Genomic DNA, 17,411 nt, shown 5'->3' with positions numbered 1-17,411 from the left:
CAATGGTTGCATGGGACTAGAAACAGACACTGACTACAAAGAAGCATGAGAGAACTTTCTGGAATGATGGAAATGTTCTGTACCTTGGCTGTGGTGGTGGTGATGATGAGGTATATAAATCTATTAAAATTATCAAACTGTATACTAAGAGTTGGTGCATTTCACACACATCAATTGTGCCTCAATAACATGTTTTAAAAAAGAACTTTTTAAAAAAATTGTTGCTGTGGTGTTATGGATTGAACCTGGTGCCTTGTGCATGCTAGACAAGTGCTCTATACCACTAGGTTATATCCCCAGCCCTTTTAAAATTTTATTTTGTGACTGGGCCTAAGTTTCCTGGGCTGGCCTGGAACTTGTGATTCTCCTGCCTCAGTCACATGAATAGCTGGGATTACAGGTGTGCAATGCTGCAACCAGCAATAAAGTTGCTTTATAAAAAGTTTTGATTACTTTTTAAAGCCCAATGTTAGCATGTAAGTAATCTGCCTCCCTTGAATGATCAAAATATCTTTGATACCTAGTGTGCAAAGCACTGTAGATGTCACACACTCAATGTGGTCATGAGCAAAAGGCACATCTGCCAAACTATCCAATACTAAAATAATACTAAATAATGAATAAATGAATAAATACTAAAAAGTGAATAAACACGTTGCTTACCAATTCTGGAAGAGGACAAATAGTTCCAGTATTCATATACAATCCTTCTACTACAATGAAACGTCGAGTTACACGAGCCTTGCGAGGATTCTTAAAAAAAGAACCAGATATCTTAAATTTCAGTAATTCCAAGTCAAAAAATCTGTTACATACTCCCTACAAAGTTCACCTCACAAGATTTATTCATCAAAGAAAAATGGTCTAAATGAATTTAAAGCTCAATGTTTGAGATCCTGTTTTTTTTTTCCCCCCCTCAGACATGTTTTTCATTCACAGCACTGACTAGGGGACCTCACACATACTTACAGCACTTGAACTGTGTTAAAGCACAAAGGAAACCCTCCAACTCCAGAGAGACTGGGATGGGACCCAAGGAAACTCTGGAGAAATTTTATATCACGATGAAGCACTGATTCCTGGGCTACATGGGTAAAAATTACTGATCAAATAATATGGCTAGGATTTGTGCATTTCCATGTCTTTAATTTTTGCCTAAAAGAAAAAGAACCATAATGAAGATGATGATGATGAACAGCATCATCATCAAGCAGGGAGAGGTACAGATGGTACAAGAATGGCAGGATGCTGGTAACAATGTTGGGAAAAGGAATGGGAGAAACTGCAGCTCCCAAGAGCAATGCAACTGTTTCCTTTTGTGTGCATGGCAATTTTTACACAATCAAAAGTTATAACAAAAATCACAAACTCTGATCTCCCTGACATACCAAAGTATAGCAAAACCCTTGTCCTTCCTCACTCTCCCACTGACCTGTCACTGGGTCAAGTAAAACTCAACTATGACCTTGGTCTAATGATGTCGAAGGTTGGGTGGTGATGGAGAGCCTATTCAAATAATATGGATCTCCCAACACCCTGCTCACAGCAGGTCACTATAAATTCTTCACATGGTAAGAATCTGTAGATGCTTCAGGTGTGTCTGAATGAAAAAATACTGGTGGCCACAGATAAGAGTTAGAACTCACTTCCTACTCAAAAGGTTTCTTGCCTCTAGACATTTGCTCCATTGGACAGTTAGAAACTCAAGTATCAGCAATGCTTTAAGGGGGCAGTTTAGGCAGTTGAGGTCCAGCAAATTATACATCACTAAGGTTGTTCAATCTTGTCATTCAGTCAACTCAAAACAGAATGCTTCTCAGATAGCAATATGGATCTATCAGGAGTCAATGATGAAAAGAGGTCACCTTTATTTCACCATGGTGGCAGGCATTCTGCCTTAAAAAAAAAAAAAAAAAAAGTTCTATTTTACCTTTTTTTTTTTTTTTTTTTTTGGCTGGACTAGGAATTAAACACAGGGTCTTGTACACGATAGGTAAGTTTTATTATACTGAGCCATACCTCCAGCCCAAGTATTTTCTTAGGATTTTAAAATATTCATGTAAGAGTCATAAGAAATGAAAAAATATATTTAAAAAAAAGAAAAAAAAGAATTTAAAAATTAGCTATTTACATCACTCAATGATAATTTTTGTCTCTTTGTATATGTCTACTACTTTGTTCAAAGTTAGAATTATATTGCAATAATTTCAGAAACTGAAATTAAAATTAAAAAAAAACTGAAATTAAAAATATGTTATGACCATTTCTAGATTATTTAGTATTATTTAAAATATGATTTTAATGGAGATATTCTACTTTGTGGGAATAACACAAATAATCTAACTATTCTAATGTTGGATTTAAGTAGTTTCCCTCATTTTGCTTTTTGTTTGGGGAAAAAAAAAAACCCACCAACCTTTAACACCATTTCTGATTATTTTCTAAATGTGACACCCCACATATGGGTCAAAGGGGAATCTAAAGGGATATCTAAGTGGAATATATTTGCCCACTTACCTTCTAGGAGGTAGGTGCCAATTTAAACTCTTCCCACTGTTATAGAGCATCCTTTGTTTCAGTACACCTATGTGGGCACCGCTTAAAAAAATGTGCCATAATTTGAAAAACTAAATCCTTTAGGCTATTTCCTTAATCATACTGCAGTAAGGGTTATTTTTCACTTGCACAGTATGTGTAAGTAATCCTTCTATGAAATTTTATTTTTCATTATTCATGAAAACTTCCATGGATTAGAAATCTTATAAAACACATGGAATATGAATATGACATCTTCCAAATCTGTACAATATTAGCTAAATAAAATAATCTACAATACACTGAATTCTTGGTCATACTTTCCAAGGCAGTATTTTTCAATCTGGTGGCCAGCATGTTATTACTAAATAAGAATAATAGAGATCTTTTTTACAATCTATAGAAAGAAATTCAATGAAATGGATTCAAGTTTAGAAATTGTAGAAATTTCTCTGTAGCTTTTTTGTTTGTTTTGCAGTACTAGAGACTGAACCAAGAGACACTTTACCACTGAGTTACACCCACTGCCCTTTAAAAAAAAAAAAAAAAAAAGTCTATTTTTTGAGACAGAATCTCACTAAACTAGTGAGGCTGGCCTTGAACTTATGATTCTTCTGCCTCTGCCTCCTGAGTGTCTGGGATTATAGGTGTGCGCCATTGGGCCCAGCTTCCCTGTAGATTTTTCTAAACTGATCCTAAACAAAGATGACAGAATCCTAAATAAATAAAGCAAATATTTGGGAAAATGGAAATTAACACAAAATTGAGGAATGTGATGTGCATTTTCATCTGTTATTCTAGTTATGAATGAGTCAAGTCACATCTGCAAAGTCCTCTTGAAACAGTTGAGATAAAGGATACAACATTCAGGCTCCCAGAACAGTCCACCTATCACTATGTCCTGCTACAGAGCCACAGACCAGAACTACTCTTTCCATTCTTGTCATCATAGGAAAAATAAATTATAATCCTAATAGTGATGCTTTGAACGTACTTCCTCTGTGCCATTCTCTAATTAGAAACCAAGGGGGCAAATACAAACCACCACCACCAGGGGCTATTCATGTTCCTGGGACAAAGGACTGAAAACAGGGCTGCAGGTTGTAGGCAGTCCAATTACAGGGCAGTCCTTTCCCACAGGCAGCAGCTGCTTAGCGCTCCAGGGAAAGGATGGGGTGGGGAGAAAGGGTCTTACTTGGTTCATAAATAAATTAAAATCTGCTGCCATTCTTTCCTCCATGTAATTGGTACGTGATTTCTTCTGATATAATAAGCCTATTTTGAATCCACTAGATGCATGCCCTAATGAGTTTTGGTGGTACTATACAGAGCTGAGAGTGTGTATCTCCCCCACTCACTAAGTGCAAACTGTCCCTCAACCCCCTTAATTTTGCTGTATATAATTATGGCATTGACAAGGCAATTACAATCAGTCTTGGCTCTCCAACACGAAATATATTTAATAAGCAGGAACACGCTTACTTAATATCCAAATGTGATCCGCAGGCAAGTTTTCAATGACAAATTACCATTTCATATATAATTTAGCTGGTTAGAAAGTACAAAAGAACTGTATAATTTTCTTCAAAAGAATCATACCTTTTGATCTTCGATCTCTTGTTCTTTTAGTAGTCGCTCCAGGTCAGCTACATCATTATGCTTAAATAACTTAAATGTCACTACGTGATGCTTGTAATCCTTTCTGAATAGCAAAGCAGGCAGCACTATCTCTGCAAAGGAGAGAGGTTCACCAAATTGGGGTTAAAGGGCCTTGTCAACATTCTCAGGAAAGGAATGCTTGCTTTTGTGAGTTAACCAATCTCCAATTGTTAACTGGAACACAGCAAATAAAACATGTTTGAGCATTCATAGGTCACTGTTTGCTCTTCACTCTGCAAGTCCTTGTCACACAATTATCACATTTAATCTATTCTAAGCAGTGCATACTTGCCAAATTCTAACCTCTCTGAGATCAGGATGCACATATCAAATGACTCACATGCTTGCTCTTTCTAAGAAATACACAACATATTGGTGCAACTCACTATCAGTGTCATCTCTGATGTGACTGGTATTCTGCTATATTTTCTCATGGGAAGCAACAGTGGTAGCCCAGCTGGACAGAAGGGTTCTGAACAATAACCACTTAACTATAACCAAACGTTATAGGAAAAAACTATAGCTCCAACCTCACTCAAACCAGCAGAGACTGAGAAGGGAACCTCGACTTGACCCTTGAGGGGCTATAACAAAGTATCCCACACCCTCCCGGGGGCCATCAGAAAAGGCTAAGAAGTGAGCTGGGACTTTCATTGCTAGCTGGCGACAAGAGGACCCTGTCCTCCCCACTGGGGTGTTGGCAGAGACCACATGGGGTACATAAAATTCCATCCCAGTATTGGGGCACCCTCCTGGTTTTTGCTTGGTGGTGCCAGACGTCATTTAGGGAAAAATCAGTACTGTCTTCATCACCCAGCAGCAATGAAGAAACTTCCACCTCAGATGTTAATGGAGGCCAAGTAGGAACCTGGGATGGGACACCCTAGCAGCAGTAACAAGGAGGCAGTCCCCCACTCCTTCCCTTGTTAGAATAGTGTCAGAGAAAGCTGACTGAAAGAGTTGGTTTAAAGAAGGTATACACTATAGTACATAATATGACATGCTCAGGTTCCAATTAAATATTACTTATACCAAGAATCAGAAGAACTTACACAGAATGAAGGAAAACAAATGTCAATACTGAGGTGAAAGAGAAAACAAGATCATCTGACAATTATCTCAGAATATCCAACACAAAAATGTTTCAATGAGCAATTATTAACATGCCTGCAAAAAGTGAAATAATAGGAAGCCTCAGTAAAGAAAGAGAAGTTATAAAGAAGAATCCTGAGAAAATATTAGTACTGAAAAACAAAACAAGACTTTATTGAACGGATAGGAAAGAATCAGAGAATGGAAAGATGTACGAATAGAAATGATTCACGGTGCACAACAGAAAGAAAATAGGCTAGGAAGAAATGAGCAGAGATTCAGGGATCTGTGGGAGTATAATAAATGATGGAATATTTGTGTCACTAGAGTTGTAGAGGGAAAAGGGAAAAAGGGTGGGACTAATAAAAAGGTTCTCAAAGAAATAATGGCTCAAAACTTCCCAAATTGGACAAATGGCTTAAACCTATAGACTAAAGAAGCTGAGCAAAGCCCGGAACAGTAAACCCAAACAAATAGATGCCCAAACACACCATAGTCCAATTCCTGAAAACAAATGATCAAGAAAAATATCTGAAAGCAGCCAGAGAAAACAGACTTGGTAGAGTGCACAAATCTCAGTCTGATTTCTTTTCAGTGCTTATAAACCTGCAATGACCTCAATATTTTAGTTAATTTAAAAACATGAATATGAAATAAATAAGTGAACACAGACAACAGATTGAAGGAACAGACTTAAGTTCCTGAATAAACTTTGTGCTGAAATTTTCTGTGTGTGAAACATCATCACCATTCACTGAAAGGAAATGAAGCACTGTGCCTGATGGATTTGTCAAGACCAATTTATCAAACAACATTTTTACCTTTAGCATCCCTGCATTCAACTGAATTTCAGGCAAAAGTATTATATTTAAAATTATGCAGAATTGGAGGCCGAACAACATGGCAAGATCCTCTGAGTAAGATCTTCCAGCAATTGTCTCCCCAGATTCTGAATTTACCAGTTATTCATAAACTAAACTATTACCACCAAGAACTACGGAAGCCAGGTAAGCGAGAGACTACAGGGCTTGCTTTTAGTGTAACAAAATGAAAAGACACTGAAGAAAGCAGGAAGGAAGGAGTTACTAGAGAATCACCCCTTCCCTAACTCCAAGCAGAGAGAAACTTCCTGCATGGGGGAGAGACAGGGAATTAAGTTTAGGCCTTAGACTTGAAACACAGATACCAGGCCCACCATGATGAAACCTGGTACCAGAAAGAGTCCCATTACCCTTACCACCAGGGAAAACCTCTGAACTGAACCTATGGACCTGCATTAGCCAGGCTGCACAGAGACTGCCTCTGCCACCCCTCCTCCACGTTGGGGTGGCAGGCTTAGAGCAAGACTCTGCCCTTTGAGGAATAGGGCATGAAAGCTGGCATAGGAATGTTTTGAAGTGGGAGTGCCAGGCCTGCCATGTTAAGACTCAATGCTGGGTAGAAACCAAAGACCTCATTCACAAGCCAGAGCTCGAAGATGAGTGACTGAGACACACCTCTGCCTCAGGTGGAGACCCATGTGCCAGTGGGATAGGCCAAAGTTTTGGCCTGCATCACTGCCAGGACTGAAGTGGGCCTGAGGCACATTCCCCATGCTCCCGGACTGCATATGTCCCTGAAGCTGTGAGACTTTGGTGTGATCCAGTTCAAGTGTTAGCCTTGGTATCTGAAGAACTGTCTTTACCACTCCTTCCTCAATCTTGGGTAGTACAGCTACTGCTGGGCCAGTGCTCACAGATGGCACTCCAGATTTGCCTAAGCACCAGGTAGAAAAGGACATGCTGATTGGTGATATAGACTTGTGCAAATGAAAAGACACACTGAAGTCTTGGTATGTCCTTTAGACTGTGCAGGTCCTTATGGCTCAAGAAACTAGAAAAACACACATGTGAAGAACACACATACACACACACACACACACACACACACACACACACACAATCAATCAATTAAACACATAGGTGGCTCTTTGAAAAGATAGACAAACCCTTAGCTAAAAAAAGGATAAGACTCTGGGCTGGGGATGTGGCTCAAGCAGTAGCGCGCTCGTCTGGCATGCGTGCGGCCTGGGTTCGATCCTCAGCACCACATACAAAGAAAGATGTTGTGTCCACCGAAAACTAAAAATAAATAAATAAATAAAAAAGGATAAGACTCAAAAATCACAGACAAAACAACCAAAGAGATGAAAGATCTTTACAAGGAAAACTATAAAACAGTGGTGAATGAAATTAAAGAGGATACCAGAAAGTAGAAAGACATCCTATTTTCAAGGACTGAAAAAAAAATCAGTATTATTTAGATATGCAATCTAAAATCATCTACAGATTCATTGCAATCCCTAAAAAACAAAGACATTCTTCAAAGACAAGAAAAAAATATTTATATGGAACCACAAAAATCCCCAAATGGAAAAAGCCATCTTGAGCAAAAGAACAAAGCAGGAAGAACCATACTATTTAACTTCAAAATGTAATATAAACCTACAGTAACTAAAATAGCATTGTATCTGGTGTATAAGCAGATATATTAGACTAGTGGAACACAACGGAGAGGCTGTAAGTAAACAACCCGTTTCTAGGGTCAAATGATTTTGGGCAAACACGCGCCAGAGAAAAGATAGTCTTTTCAATGAATGGTGCTAGGAAAAAGTGCATATCCACATGCAGAAGAATAAAGTGAAACTCCATCTCTCACCAGTTACAAAAACCAACTTATAATGGATTAAGGATTTAAAGACCAGAAACTGTGAAACTATTAGAACAAAACAGGGAATATGCTTTAGGATATCTGAATGGTTAAACAAGTTTTTAGAAAAGGCCTCAAAAGCACAGAAAACATACGCAATAGTCAAACAGGATCACATCAAACTAGAAGCTTCTGTACAGCAAAGGAAAACAAGAAAAGTAAAGCGACAACCTACAGAATGGGAGAAAATACATGTGTTTCCTCAAAAACCTAAAAACAGCTGGGCATGGCAGTACATGCCTGTAATCCCAGCAGCTCAGGAGGCTGAAGGATCCTGAGTTCAAATCCAGCTTCAGCAACCACAAGGTGCTAAGCAACTCAGCAAGACCCTGTCTCTCAATAAAATACAAAATAAGGCTGGGGATATGGCTCAGTGGCTGAGTGCCCTGAGTTCAATTCCCACCCCCCCCCCACCGCCACCCCCCTCCAATAACTAAAAACATACCTGATCCAGCAAATCCCACTCCTGGTTATTTAACCAAGGGAAATGAAATCAGTCTGTTGAAGAGACACCTGCACTCCCATGTCTACTACAGCATAATTTACAATAGCTAAGAGATAGAAACAACCTAAATATCCATCAGCTGATAAATGGATTTTTAAAATGTGGTACAGTTGGGTATGGTGGCACATGCTTGTGATTCTACCTTCTTGGTAGGCCGAGGCAGGAAGATCGAAAGTATAATATAAGTGTGGGTAACTATCTGAAAATAAAAATTAAAAAGGGCTTGTGTGCAGTTCAGTAGCAAAGTACTTGCCTAGTATGGGTTTGACCCTTAGTACTATAAAAGGAAAGAAAAAGAAAGAAAAGAAATGTGTCACATAGAAAATGAAGTACTATTCAGCCATAAAAAAATGAAATCCTGTCATTTGTGGCAATCTGGATGGAAATGAAGATAACTACGTTAAATGAACCAGGCAGAGAAAGACAAATACTATATGATTTCACTCTTATGTGGAATCTAAAAACATCGGGAATGGGAAATTCAGAGTAGAATGGCAACTGTAAGATGACAGAAAGAACAGCAGGGAGGGAGAGAAGGGGAAAGTTTGGTCAATGGATACTAAGTTACAGTTAGATAGGAGCAAGAAGTTCTGGTGTGATTATAGACAGTAATTATGCACAGTATATTTCAAAACAATAGCTAGAAGAAAGCACATTAAGTCTTTACCATAAAGAAACCATAAGAGCTTGAGGGGATAGAAGTTTAAATTGATTTAGATAGTACATAATGTATACACGTACTGAGATATCACACTACCCAATCAATATGGACAATTTATATTTTTATGAATCAGTCAAAAATAGATCATGTAGAAGAAAATAAACTGTCTAATGATTCCCGGGAAGCAAAAAAGACACTAGGTATAGTGCATGGAAGGATATGTAGCTTAGGTTTCCCACCAGCTAAAACTCAAAACATAGTATTTATTGAATCTGATAAAGGTAGCTACAAGTTCACTTCTTCTGGACTTAAACTCAAAAACGAATTAATAGTGGGTCCTTGAATAAGTGGTAAATAGATGATGACATTGCAGTTATCTCTAACTCTGCTTTTATGGAAAACAAAGAAACACTGTTTAAATCAATGGCTTTCAAGTTAGTGGTGAGTCTTTCACAGTATTTAATTTTAATTAAAATGCCCAACTAAGCCTTCCTCAGTGCTCCAGATTACTGAAGGGTTCTGGTGAGGATTGGGTCACATATACCTTGAAAATCCCTAGGGAGACTCAGCTCTGTAGCGGGTGCAGTGGAAGGTTCTGCCACTGCACAAGCAGCACCTCCAGTGGTGAGTGGCAGGTAACAGGACAGTGCAGGGTCCAGGCAGGCCAGGCTCCAGCATTCAAGTACTCGGACCCCTCTTTTTTTTGTTCATTGATTTACTGAACTAATATTTAAATGAATACTATTAAATGATAAATGTGATCCTAAGCAATGGGCTTTCAGCAAGAAACAGAAGAAAATAATCAAAGATATAAAATTATTAACTGTTATAAGAACTAGAAAAGAAGAGTGGAGAGAGAATGTCTCTTCATGCTTGAGGGGAATGAAGGACAGGCAGTGGGAATGTCAGTGCATTGATTCATAAGGATATCAAATTCTTTCTGGCAGGGGTTTTGACCTGCTCTGAGAAGTTGAGCAAGGCTTCCCAGCAGAGCAGATATTATAAATATAATGAGCAGGAAATAAATTGATGACAAGAGGAGGGAACAGTATTCCAGGCATGGGGACTGCATGTACAAAGAACTTGAGGGGAGAGGAAACCAGTGTGTAAGGCTAATGAGGAGGCTACAGCTCAAATATCTGGGGAGAAATGGTTAAAAGGAGAAAAAAAAAAAAAAAAAGCCTGAAAAGGTAGTTCACATCTTCTCCTTGCCAGCCTTTGCATTTCTAGTGACAGCAGTATCATGCATCCAGGATCTGCTGTGGGCAGTAAGGACATTTTCAATTTATGGCTCCTGTGTCCTTAAATAAACTCTAAAGCGAGATTAGCAGAGATCTGAGTTTGGGATGGATGGGTGATGAGAAGTGACTGCCAGGCAGAATGAGCAGTGTGAGACCATGACATGGACTCAGGAGGCACCACAAGGCCACAGAACTGAACAGGGAGGGCAGGTGGTATGCCTCATCTAAATGTAAATAAATAAAATCTCAATAGCAGATGACAACTGAAACCTTCAAGCATCCTTGAGTAAATGTCTCATACCCTTTGTATATTTCTTTACAAATAAAAAGAAAACTTCCTATTACAGTATGTAGAAAACTTCCAATGGAAGAATTCTCTGAGATGGTCAACATTTCAAATTCTGACTGGAAGTACAAGTAAAGCTGACTTACACAAATACAATGTCTCCTCTCTTAGAGTAAGCAGGAATCGCACTGGCTATGGTGGAAAATCCATATGAATATATAATGGCTTCTTCAGTCTTCATAAATTTTGCCAGGCGCTCTTCCAAATCCAAATGAACATCTATTTCAACAAAAAAGTTGAATAAGTTAAAACTGTCTTATAATGATTGATTCTTCCTTTACACTAAAAAATAAAGAAAGGAACATAATAGCTTAATTATTAACACTTTCACCTTATGGATAAAATCTATTTTTTAAATAATAAACTATAAAAGATATATTAAAATAATTCTAGGCTAGAAGCACTTCTGAAAAACACGAAATTAACATCAACTACCTTCCTATCTATAAATGTGTGACAGAGGCAATTTTGCTTTTATTTCACTCTACTGTAGGAATTCCAGATCCACTGACTATCTACTTTAACTTCCTGGAGCAAAAACACTGAGGCCACGTTAATATACCGTCTTTTTGCGTTTTAGAGAAAGGACCTGTAAACTCTGCAGGAGATGGTAACATGTATTAGCAATTCAGTGACGATGTCTTTCACAATCTGTGTTAGTATTCTTTGTGGCATCTGCCATCTCTTTGTAGGATTGGGCTTCTGTCTGAATTTCTTAAGAGTATACCGGGAAATTCAAGTTTATAATACCTAAAGAAACAGGATACCTCCACAGAAGTAGCTTATGAAGAATGCTGATGTAATGATTAGATAATTTATAATTATTAAACTGACCTGTTTTTATTTCCCTCTTAAATCAGGGTTCCTTACAGCTGTGCCATGAGGCTTCATGTCCTGGGATGAAGGACAGCAATGCTTAGAGTGAACAGTCTACCAACTGCCTTTGATCCTTAGAACTTCAAAGTAGTTTTACAATGAGACATTATCAAGGAGAGAAATGAATTTTTAAACATTCCTTTTGCTCTTTTAACTGCAGCAGGACCCACATCTGGAGGACTAGATCACAGTTTTCCCATTTGCTCTGTGCAAGAAGCACTTCTGACACAGGAAGGAAGAAGCTGGGTCCTGCCAGCTCTGAGGGAGAAAGGAGCGGGTGATGATAAGAGATAGCAGAGACAGATTTTTGAGATGGTGGAAGAAGAAGCTGTGGTATGTTCCCTGAGGGGAAGTCTGAACTAGGGACAACAGCAGGGGCCAAGACATTTCCACGTGAGGGACGTTTCCAAGTGGTAGAGAGTGCGGATAGCTGGCAGGGCCCACTCTAGTTCTAGACTTCTTAAAAGGATGTTACAGAACTGTAAAAATGAAGTCACATTCCAGTCAAGTCATGATTAAACATAAAGCATGCTTCTCTTCATTTCATTTCAACTTATACAAATGGAATCTAGAGTCATGAAAGAAACACATGAAATATTCAATTTCCATTACCAATAGAGTTATCTTCAGACTGGATACTTTTCCTTATGTCAACATTAAACAAACGTGGGATTTTACAATAACACTAAGTTTAGTGGACTAGATCCCAGTTGAGCCAAGTAGGGGATATTGTGACATTACACCAAGTCCAAGGCACCTTCTAAGAGAGATGTTATTTAGTGAAAGGTTTCAGGCAAAACCTGGCTGGAGAGCGAAGAGTAGTTGAAAACTGAAGAGTCCAAGCAAATGAGTAAGGGTTAATCTCAGGGAGGTCATCCCTCACATCCTAGTGTTACCTCCCAGCCACTTCTCACTTTGCCACCAAGCAGACCCCAAGGAAGAGGCCTCCTTCAATTATAGTGCCTCTGATTGGGAGAATCTACCACAAACCTCCCCAAGTAGTCAGCAGATGGGCTGCCCAGGACATGGTGGACTGCTTTCATTAGACATCCCAATTTCAAAAAAGAAAATCATGCTATGGACACAGACACCTTGTTTTTGCTAACTATAAAAGGGATTTTATTTTAAATCATTCTATAGACTTCTTAGCTCTAAATGACTCCTGACTGATGAGAGATGAGACTGTAAAACTGAACATCGTTTTGTTTCAGGGCTTCAGAGTGAGCAAGTGAGTGGATGAAAACTGGCATGTTAGGACTACCCCATCATTACCTGCACTCCTAACTGTTTATATACAGGTGCTGTAAGGTAGCAAGAAAAACCTTCAAACTATAAATCAACACCTAAGTACAAAAGTTTCAGAAAGACTGGGCTTTCCTTTTATCTAAAGATTCTGGGTTTGGCAGATACTGGCCTTGCAGAGCAGGTTCTGTGACAGGGTGACTGCAGAACTAGTTTCTCTTGATGCTACTTTGTACAATGAAGAAACTCTCAACCCAAGGGAGGGGAGTCAGCAAGGAGGAAAACCGTCAGGGAGCTATTCTTTGACTTCTGATGTTCATGTCTTCTGTGAACAAATGCATTTCAGCAATTGATACTTCAGCTCTGGATGGAACAAAACTCAAGCACTGCATTCTCAAAGTCACAGCAGCAGATACCACTGCAGAAGGTGCTCCAGAGAGTCTCTACAAGACTCAGAGCACTGGGCCCATTTTCTCACACTGGCTTATCTTCATGTCTAGCTCCCAGATCAGAGGCTCTGGCAGCCAAGGCCACCATGAAGTTCAGATTACAGACAGGCCTTGGGGTCCCCCGTCACCTGGTGTGCATCTGGGAAAACCTAAAACTGCGCTGTGCCTCTCAGTGCCTCAGCCATATGGGATAATAGCTAGCCCTTCCTCAAAGGGATGTTAGATTCACATGGGTTAATGCCAATAAAGAACAGTGCCTGGAATGGAACAAGCAGGATGCTATGTAAGACTGCTCAATTAAAACGGTACCTGGAGAAGAAAAGGTTTTCTTTTAAAAGGGAAAACCCGGTTACAGTTTGCTATCTTAATTATCTGAATTTCTAATAATTACAGTCTCTTCTTCTAAGAACTACTTGTTTAGCTTCTTACTTAAAATGAAATCATGTGATAGCCTTCTGCACTGTTTTCTTGAGGAAAGACCAAAAAATAGTAAACTTTGTCACATTTTAGAAACATTTTACCTACTATGTTTTTCTCTAAGAGCTTCATATTTTTGCATTTATACTACTCTTTTGAAAAAGTCCAGGATACACAAGTTTTTCTGAAAGTAAAAATAATAAGACTTCTGTATTCATTAGAACATAACTCTAGCACAGGATGTTTTTCAAAATGTTTTCACATGAGAATCCTACCAAACTTTTAAAAGCTATGCAAGAAGAGATATTCCCACCTGAGCCAACCACACCCTAGGACTGGCAGGAGAAAAGTGGCACATCTAGGAATTTTATGTCTAATGTTCTTCCCACTAAAATATGAAATGAAAGTTAAGTAGACTAACACAAAGAAAGAAGATGTTTTCAAAAAACACCCAAATGAACAACTGTTTACTAATGGCTCCAAACAGAATTAAATGCCATCATCTCTCACCAAGAAACCCTTACCACACAACTGTCTTTCCATTTGGTGAAGCCAAAGAGCCATGCAGGAATTACATATGTAAAACAGATCCCAGGGTACCAGGGAGAAAAATCACAGGTAAATATAGGTTTAAGTATATTAAAAGCAAAACAAAGAAAAAAAGTGTTCTTCAGAAGACACCCTCATGGGTGCACAGAGATCAGATAGCCTCGGAGGAAGAGAAGGCTCCTTAACTTCCTCAGAAGTCGGTGAGGAGACATTCTGGTCACCATTGTGAGAACTTGTTTAGCTCTACCTGCCATGCACCTGGGAGGCAGGAGAAGATTTAACCTAAAAAAAATGACATAAAATTTTAACTCAATCATTGCTATATTTCCTTTTTTTTTTTTTTTTGTATTAACCATCTGGCTTATATGCTACTGTAAAAATAGTAAAAAGGGAATATTAAGGAGATTTACTTGTACCACAAATGATTTGTGTTCAGGATCTGAAAAATTGGAAAAAAAAAAAAGAGAGAGAGAGAGAGAAAGAGAACTAAAAGAGGGAATGGATTTGGAAAACAGATCCCTGAATATGATAACTCTAGAGAAGAACACAAAGAAGACAAAGTTAAAAGCTATCTTTTGGGGGCCCTGGGAAAAAGAGATCCTAAGCCTTGAACTAAACTCTTTAGGGATACACATAAGACTACAAGAGGGAAAGGGGTCCCTCATAACTGCTTCTGTGCTCAGTGCAAAGAGCAAATGTGCCCTAAATATTTAGAATAACTAAATTATACAGTGCATTTCAGAGATTTAAAATTTAGATTGAGATGACCAGAAATAGTTTGTGATATTGCTAAATGTTAAAAATTTAAGGTGCATTAATAAAACTAGAAATATTTAAATGATTACTTCCAGAATAAGGAAAAACAGAAAAAGTCATGCTGGAAACAAAAAAGTACAAATATGGGCATTTTATATATAGAAAGGAAAAAGATAACAAGAGAACTGTGCAACTATTAAGAAGAAAAGAAATAAGTTGTCTGAAGGACAACACACTCAGAAAACACGACAGATTACTTCCACCTGTCTCATTATAAAACTGTCCCACTGCAAATTAACTTGCAACTTTGGTCCAGATCCCAAAGTCTCTTCGAACCTTCAACTATAATTTTAGAATTAGGATGAATCAGTGACCAATAAAATAGCTTACAGAGGACTCAATAAGCAACTGTATTCACAGTTGCCTGGGGTGGCTCATTCAGATACCTGAAAGATCAAATCCAATTTAAATTTAAAACCCATTAATTTGGGGACTGGATTCCAGTGGTAGAGTGTTTGTATAGCTTGTGCAAGGTCCTTAGTTCCATTTCTAGCACCACAAAAAACAAAACAAGCAAAAATATATCAATTTCAATATCAAGGAAGAGAACAATAAATACTGTGTACAACAATTTTTCCAAAAATGGGGGAAACACATATGTATAAAAGAAGTTTTCATATTCTGCAAAACATATTCTGAAACACAAAATCTCTGGCAAAATTAAAAAACTAGTAATGGAAGCTTGTTTTTTCGAGGGGATGGAATGGTGATAGGGAGGACAGGGCAGAGGTTAAAAGGCTTCTCTTGTCTACTTCTGTCTTCTGTTTTGATGTTTACATCCTGTACTGAATTACCCGGTCAAGAAAATTAATTTAACAGCTATTAATCTAAGGACTTGATGTTTAAAAGCCCCCAGCATACTCTTATGCAAGTGATCCAAATGGAAAGTTAACTAGGCTATTTTAACAATGTATTTGATAGCTTTGGGAAACTGGTTTTGAAGATTTAAAACTTTTTTTCCCTTCACAATTTGATTTGGCAATAAATTTGTCTTCCCAGATTATCTTCTAAGAAGAGGTCAAGGCTACACATGCAAATAAAATCCACTATAAAGAGAGGCTTTTAAGAAAGCAATTTCTTTATCCCAGCAAATAGTCAGAGAAAGAAAGCCTCATTAATCAGATGACAACCAACAACCTCATAAAAAATTGCCTTTTCTAGTTTTCTAGTACTTTGTTAAGGAAATAATTCCCTACCAATAAAAACCAAGCAAACAACGAGTGTTTGTCTTAAGACTAGAAGAAAGTGGGAGGCTCTGATCTAAACTCAGTCCTTTGATGTTGCCATTAAGACTGGGAGTCAGGACACTGGGTCTAATTTTAGGATTGAATTAATGAGCTGTGTGACTGAGAGGAAGATGCTTAACTTCTCTGGGATTTCTCCTCTTCTTCTGAGTAGTTGGGAGGGATGATAAAAGCAAGATTTTCAAGATCCATTAAGATGCAGGATTCTTGGACATTACTCTGTTTTCGAAATAAATTATGTAACCACCAAACAAGGAATAAAGAAAGATGTTCCCTTACATTAAATCAAGTTAACTGTTAAAACTAAAAACAAAATAAACAGAAAGATCCAGAAATGCAAATAAGGGTAGGAGACAGACGATGTCTCCCTTGATCTACTTACCCCACACTTGGATACTGGGTAAGCCAGAATGCTATTTTCAGCAATACAGTCATTTGAACAGTTATTTAACGACGTTTTCAGAAGAAAAGACCAACATACACTTAATAAAAATAGCCATAAAATGCCAAGATCTTTCTTAAAGACTAAGTTAGGGAGCTCATGACATTTGTTATACACTTACCCAAATATTTAATTAGCCTGCCTCGGGTCATAATCACACAAAGAAGTCAAAGAACTTTCATTCCAGAAAGAAAAAAGCTTGTAACTCCACCAGCAAATCTGTTGTTGCCTTTCTTCCTGGAACATGGTGCCCAGCTAGGGCTCTTTTCCAGTTCGGGCTCTTTCCCAGCCCCCTTTGTGGCTAGGTATGGCCTGGAGTTAGTGGTCACCAGAGGACAGTGGGTAGAAATGATGTGCAAAGCCACCTCTCCTTCAGAGCTACCCTGCACTTCTATTCCCCCATACTGTGACTTGTGTCCACCACAAAGACCAGGCCAATATCCTCAGACACTAGAGCAAAGAGATGGGGAAGACCTGGGTTCTTGGACAACTATGAGAACAGCACCACCTGCAAATGGGTCTTCTCCTAACAGCTGGCATGCATAATGCAAACAGTATTCTCCACACTGCTGTGTCTTGGGGCATTTGG

At 38.4% G+C, this 17,411-nt stretch overlaps 1 pseudogene across 1 annotated transcript in view; it reads right to left on the bottom strand.

Annotated features, from left to right (window-relative positions):
* Positions 1-17,411, bottom strand: part of LOC308649351 (serine palmitoyltransferase 1-like) — a 42,784-nt pseudogene that overhangs the window by 7,222 nt on the left and 18,151 nt on the right. Inside the window, exons 6-8 of the transcript in view lie at positions 10,874-11,006; positions 4,135-4,265; positions 664-753 (exon numbers count right to left, since the gene is read on the bottom strand). The product of the transcript in view is annotated as a serine palmitoyltransferase 1-like (transcript). The remainder of the gene's footprint in view (positions 1-663; positions 754-4,134; positions 4,266-10,873; positions 11,007-17,411) is intronic.

This window comes from Spermophilus citellus (assembly GCF_964194105.1).
Source record: "Spermophilus citellus genome assembly, chromosome: 5".
Taxonomy (NCBI): Eukaryota; Metazoa; Chordata; class Mammalia; order Rodentia; family Sciuridae; genus Spermophilus; species Spermophilus citellus.
This window is presented reverse-complemented; position numbering and strand designations above follow the sequence as displayed.